Source organism: Palaemon carinicauda, chromosome 8, assembly GCF_036898095.1.
Source record: "Palaemon carinicauda isolate YSFRI2023 chromosome 8, ASM3689809v2, whole genome shotgun sequence".
Taxonomy (NCBI): Eukaryota; Metazoa; Arthropoda; class Malacostraca; order Decapoda; family Palaemonidae; genus Palaemon; species Palaemon carinicauda.
In genome coordinates this window covers 18,853,980-18,861,479 of record NC_090732.1, presented here as the reverse complement: position 1 = coordinate 18,861,479, position 7,500 = coordinate 18,853,980, and positions in this window count along the sequence as shown.

Genomic DNA, 7,500 nt, shown 5'->3' with positions numbered 1-7,500 from the left:
TTCACCACCATAGCCTTTAGGTTAAACTGTAATTATATCATTCAACCATAATTGCAATCTTCGTCTTTTTCCGGAAACCTAACTAGAGTTTTGTTAAACCATATATATTTTGTCCTTGATTATTAGATGTTACAAATACATCATTTGATAATTTTGTGTGTTTATATATATATATATATATATATATATATATATATATATATATATATATATATATATATATATATATATGTGTATATATATATATATATATATATATATATATATATATATATATATATATATATATATATATATATATATATATCACCATTTATTACCGATTAGCTTAACATCAATTTTGCCTTCCTTCCCTGCTCTTTTGTAACTTCAAAATTATATTCTTTTCCATAGCTATTATTTTCCATTCTATTTTTTAGGCTAAGTAACCCCAGAACACACTGATTCATCTTTCTTTTATGTAGACCTTACCACCTTTTCCTCTTTCATCTTTATTCATATTAAAATCACTTCAGTTCCTATTACGTCAAACGTTGCAAAACCAATTCATCACAGGAGATTTCACTTTTATTCTCTCTTTCAATAAAGTAATTGTCTTAAACACCTCTGTATCTATCCTAGATTTTCCTAACACGGGCACTTTGTTAGGTTCCAATTGGCACAAATTCTGCTACCTTCCTTGCTTCTCCAGTTAAATCTCTTCTTTCATTCAATCAAGGATCTGCCAACCGTCCTAACATCTTTCTGACTTGCATTGTCCTTATTCACCTTACTTTTCTTTACTATTACTTTCATTTTTTTAAGAAACCCTGTGTTATTCCCAGACTCTGCATTTGTAACTATCAGTCCTTCTGTGCTCAGTTATCGAGCTCTCTGCTTCAACTTGAATCTACATTTCGTCCTTTTACTGACACCCTTCTTTACTCAATGTTATTTTTCCCTGTTGGAGCCCTTGGGCTTATAGCATCTTGCTTTTATAAACAGAGTTGTAGGTTCGCTAGTCATAATGATGATTATAATAATAATAATAATAATAATAATAATAATAATAATAATAATAATAATAATAATAATAATTATAATAATAATAATAATAATGATAGTAATAATAATAATAATAATAATAATAGTAATAATAATTAATTATTAATTATTATTAATTATGAATTATGAATTAAGAATTATGAATAATGAACTATTAATTATTGATTATTAATAATTAATTATTCATTATTCATAATTAATAATTGATCGTTGATAAATAATGATATAGTACATGTATGCGATCCACATAAACGACTAACCAATCACGCGAATGAAAATTTTCACAAATGCCAGGCATCCCTATAAAAGTTGTAATTACTATCAATGTATTACCATTTGAACCATATATTTTCAACACTCCACACTGCATATTTTTCAGTTTTTTCTCGGAGCTGTCTCTATGTCCATGTACATCACGAACTTCTTTACTCTTATTTTCTTTAAGCATACAAATGAAAAAGTTTTAATTTTCTAATAATTATATAATTCTATATAAATGTTATTCCAAATATGAGTAAATATAAACGGATTTATAAGGTTTCAACATTTTTATTAGTGAACTTATATAGATGTGGACATTAAATCTAATCCCAGAATTAAAAGTGTTTCCAAAAGTCGTTGGAGCAAAAAAGTTGCGATATTTTTTCAGAAAATATCGTAAATTCATTACGTACGATGTTATTTGTATATTTTCTGGAGATTTTTATAAACTGCTGTTTAAATATGTGAGAAATCATGGCAAGTTATGCAATGAAATTATTTTCTTGTGGTCATATATTGGGTTTTTTTTTATGAAAAACCAACGCATGTTTTGGTTGAACATTTGTAATTATTTCTATATGTCTTTTATCTTGAAATTTCTGTTTTAATTTCTTTGTTTTTGATTCCTGTTCCTTTTCATCTTTCTAATTCTTATTTTTCGTTTCAGTTATTATGAAAATTTTTAAACATATTCATGACTAATATAAATTTTAAACAAATGTCTAATATCTATTGCATTTTTTTCGTCAAATAGATTAATGTATAAATTCTCGTTAATCTTAGATTGAACTAATCAAACAAAATTGTAGGAAAGTCCACTGCACCAAAATTAAAGATACAGTAACCCAAAATGGTACTTTGTTGTGTTTAGTCCTATTTATATATCAAATCACCTGAAATTACATACGAAAATCAGACTACTGTATATATCAGTTTAGTGAGACCGGTGTTACCCTATGGACAGGAATCATGGCATGACAATGAAACAATCTCCAATAGATTTAATAGATTTGAGAACAAAGCCCGCGGAAGGGTAGTGGGAGTTAAATGGCAGGATAAGATTAGAAATGAAACTATAAGAATGTATGTGTATGTTAAGATTGCCTTGCCTTATGCACGGCACGGGCTCTTGCGTTGGCAGCCCGTAAGCGAATGTAACTGTAAATTACTTTTAATTTACTTTGAAAGAGGCGGACAGTATAAGAGAGATTACTCGAGTGCCATATGTGGATGAGATCATGATCTGAGGGGTAGATGGAGATGGTTTGGGCATGCTCTTCGCACTCTCAAAGATTAGTTCACCAAACATTCAAGTGGGCTTCACAAAGCACTGGAAGAGTTGGAAGACCCAGGCCTACATGGCTGAGAACTGTGAAGTGCGAAGTAGATGATGAGGAATGGAGAAATATTGAATTAAAAGCTCAAGATAGAGACGACTGGCTAAATCAAACCGAGGCCCTTTTGCGTCAATAGGCGTAGATGATGATGATATAAAAAAACATACACAAACAATCATTCGTTGGTTTTTGCTTAAGGTCATCATTGTTCAATAGCAATGGCATTGATTCTCACGATGCAGGTTTATTCATTGATTTAAAAAGTATACTGGCATTACAACAACAAGGAAAACCGTGTTTTCTTCATCTATTGCTTATGTGTGAGTTTGCTTCGTGAATACATTTGTGTTACTTTCAAGTCTCCTGCTTCAAATCCAAGAAAATATTGTAAAATGCCCATCGTTGTAAAGATAATAACCTATGTTCAATTTGAAGAAATAGTAACTAATAAAGCTTGGTTTAATGCCATTAAGCCAGTTGGATTTATAGATGCTCGTAAAACTGGTTACATCCTTAGCGCAAAGGTAATAATAAGTAGCTTGAATAATGACGAACACATTAACTTTTGGAGGACTAAATAAATCCGCATTCATCCCATTGTTTTAACCGACCATCATGAGTATTTAGGTCTAATTACATATGAGGGTTGTACTTGTGGTACAGTGCAGCATTAACCAGGCGGTTTCATTATGGAATAGCTGGAGCGAGTAAGATTGTAGAGTTGTCACAGTGACATTGAGGAGAAATATAGGCTAATGCCAAGGGTTACCTGAGAAATGACAAATAATTGCAATGGTTTCGAGTTCTGGTAAATTGAGCCACATACCTTATTTCACGGAGGTGCTCGTTAAACGCTTCGCCGCTTCCTAATCATCATTAATAGGACAAATAGCGAAGCATCTCCTTTGTTTTTCTCCTCAAGGTTAGGCTAGTTCCCATTTTTAGATTTGCTAATTTTATGGTATAAATTAATGGCGTTTAACAGTGATTGCTAAATTTTAGCGCAAACTCTGCATTAGAATTTTATTTTTGTGTAATATGTGTTGTTTTGATTATTTAGTTTTTGGTGTGTTCGTACCTCTAATCTTTAATGGATTGTGGTGGCCGAAGCAGTAACGTCCCTGACTGGCGAACGCGAGAATGGGGTTTGAGTCCTTCTCAAACTCGTTAGTTTCTTTGGCCACTGCAATCTCGCCATCCTTGCGAGCTAAGGAAGGGGGCCGGTTGGGGAAGCCTATAGGTCCATCTGTTGAGTCATCAGCAGCCATTGCCTGACCCTCCTATGTCGTAACTTCGGTAGAGAGGGGTCTTGGGCACGAATTATATGTATATATATGGTCAGTCTCTAGGGCATTGTCCTGCTTGATAGAGCGATTTCACTGTCCCTTGCCTCTGCCATTCATGAGTAGTCTTTAAACCTTTAAAAGTGCTATTGGAATTTTCTCGGCCGTCAGTCCAAAATATACTTTGTACCTTTTATTTCTTTTAGTTGATTAAGCGTATATGGGATGTTATAGACAAGTTTTCCCCCAGGGAAAGCTTCTAACTTTTATGTTTTATATATATATATATATATATATATATATATATAATTTACATATATATATATATATGTATATATATATATAATTTTATATATATACATATGTTTATATATATGTGTGTATGTGTATGTATGTATATCATATATATATATATATATATATATATATATATATATATATATATATATATATATATATATATATATATATATATGTACCTGCGTGGGAAGGTGGGTGTGTGTAGGTTAAATATGACCTGATAATTCAAATGTAGGTGTATTACATACATTTTACACAAGTTGCTCAGCCTGTATCATTTTATGCCATGAGAAAAACAGAGAAGGAGAGAAAGACACTGAATTACTACAATATATGTTTATTATCGACCTAACACAGAGAACTCGAAAAAAAAAGCCAGTAAAGAGTGTTAGTCAGAATAGAAGTTCTGTAATCTGGTAATACGAGTCAATGGCGTCAGGCCTTCATAGTCGAGTGTGTCCCTGGCATTTTTGTGGTCACCCACGGGGGGATGGTGATGGTGACCCTTAATGACCCAACGTGCTTAAGTGTCTGACGGTAGGTGTTGGGTGACCTCTCAGGGTTATTGGAGTCAAGTTTATAAGCCGAGCATCTAACGACGGTGTTGCCGGTTATGGGGCAAGTGATATTATCTCGTTAGGGAGGACAAAAGGCAACGGTCGGTTTGAATATTACTGCATAATGAAGGTGCTGTTGCTGTAAATGAGAGAGAGAGAGAGAGAGAGAGAGAGAGAGAGAGAGAGAGAGAGAGAGAGAGAGAGAGTCATTTATGGATGAGCTGTAGCAGTGATGGATGTTGTACTATTCCATTGGGTCTATTTTATTGTTGGAATTATTTTTATATATCTATTTTTCAAATATTTGGTGGTTGTATTGTTTGCTTAGTTTCATAAGTATTTTATTGACATGCGGTACATATTTTATGATTTTTATTATTAAAAGGCAAGTTGCAACCTTAACTAGAAAAGCAGAATGGTATAGGCCCAAGGGATACAAAAGGGAATAATCTTAGAAGAAAAATAAAGGGAATTGATAAATAAATATAGTGGCATTTATATCTGATTTTTTTTTTTTTTTTTGCTCTTTGCTCTTTGTGTATCTTAAATTAATATTATTGAGGTATTACAAATTATTAGATTTTATAGATATATGTGATACGCTTTCAACAAAACATTCCCAGTATTTTCAACCTTCTTTTTTCAGCATTTAGGAAAATTAAGATGAGTTAATGGCCAAAAATTACGTAGTGGGTCATAATTTAAATTTTGTAACTAAAAGGATTTCATAGGAAATTTTGTAACTACAGCTGTAGATGCAATTATAGTATCTTCATCAATAAAAGTAGCAATCTCCATGCAATCGACAACAACAACAACAAAAACAACAACAACAATCTCATTCATAGTGATGTGGATTCTCATTCGCTTTCATATCGATTGACCAGGTTGTAGCATGGTGTTCATTATTGCATTCGCAATTCACCCCTGTCTGTTTCGTCTGTTTGTTGGTTTCATTTATTTGTTTGTTTGTTTGTGAGCAACTTTACACAAAACCAATTGAACCTATTTTGTTGGTAGTCATATTGGGTATGACCCAAGTATGAGTCTGTAACATTTTGGATAAAGTACATCAAAGTATAAGTACGCAGCAGTATTTTGAAAAATAATCGGAATGTTAAGTAAATGGCAAATATTTTGTCATTTTTTTTTATTGTAAACAACATTACGCAAAAACTACTGAACCAATTTAAACGAAATTTAGTGTACTCGTACATGTGGGGTGTGATCCAAGGACAAATACATTTAGGTAGATGTAAGCAGTGAAGTTAATAGTAAAATAAGATTGTTTGGCGTGGCGAAGGCATGCTCTCTACTGAGTACCTTTCTACTTTCTTTTGTGGTAATGATAACTCAGTCACGTTTAAAAAGAGTGTGTCAGAATCTGTGTTAAACTAGCTAGAGCCTATTGAAGGGCCACATGGACAGTGTCGCACATTTCCCCTTCGCCAGGACGGGTCACCGTGTCGTGTCACTTTCTGTCACACACAACCGCAGCATCTCGTAAAATACGCCACTACACCTCTAATACCTTCTAAAACACTTGACTTCCAGCTTCGCTCTCGAGGGCACAGATGCGTGGGAAAATGAAGAGTGCTCCTGCTTTTTCACGTTTTGCTTTTTGTTTCGGTTTTTTTTAAACAGTCCCACTTTCCATAAGGTTTTATTTACGCTTTACATTATTTTCACACTTTGCCTTTTTTTTCGCTTTTTTTTTATTGCAGTCCCACTTTCGATAAGGTTTTATTTACTCTACATTATTTTCACATTTTGCTTTTTTCGCTTTTTTTATAACAGTCCTGCTTTCAATAAGGTTTTATTTTCTCTTTACATTATTTTCACATTTTGCTTTTTTTTTTGCTTTTTTTATAACTGTCCCACTTTCTATAAGGTTTTATTTACTCTACATTATTTTCACATTTTGCTTTTTTCGCTTTTTTTTTTATAACCGTCCCACCTTCAATGAGGTTTTATTTTCTCTTTACATTATTTTCACATTTTGCGTTTTTGTTTTCTTTTTTATAAGTCCCACTGTCTATAAGGTTTTATTTACTCTACATTATTTTCTCATTGTGCTTTTTTTTTTTTTTTGCTTTTTTTATAAGGGTCCCAATTTCTATAAGGTTTTATTTACTTTTTACATTATTTTCACATTTTGCTTTTTTTTTTTTTTTTTGCTTTTTTTTTATAACGGTCCCACTTTCTATAAGGTTTTATTTACTTTTTACATTATTTCCACATTTTGCTTTTTCTTTTGCTTTTTTTTTTATAACGGTGCCACTTTCTATAGGGTTTTATTTACTTTTTACATTATTTTCACATTTTGCTTTTTTTCGCTTTCTTTATAACTCCCACTTTCGATAAGGTTTTATTTACTCTACATTATTTTAAAATTTAGCTTTTATTCACTTTTTTCTTATAACAGTCCCACTTTCGATAAGGGTTTATTTATTCTTTACGTTATCCTTTCGAGTGGTGTTTTTATTCTTATGTTCTTGCTGGCTTGTAAATTTGATAATGCCTGAAAATATTCTCTGTTGGCGAACAACCCGAAGAGTATATTACTTTATTCAGTAAGAGATGTTTATTCCAGTAATATATTATTTTTTCTCATTTTCCCTTTTTTTATAAGTCACTCTTTCGATAAGGTTTTATTTACTCTACGTTATTTTTGGACTGGTGTTTTTACTCATATGTTCTTGCTGGGTTGTAAATTTG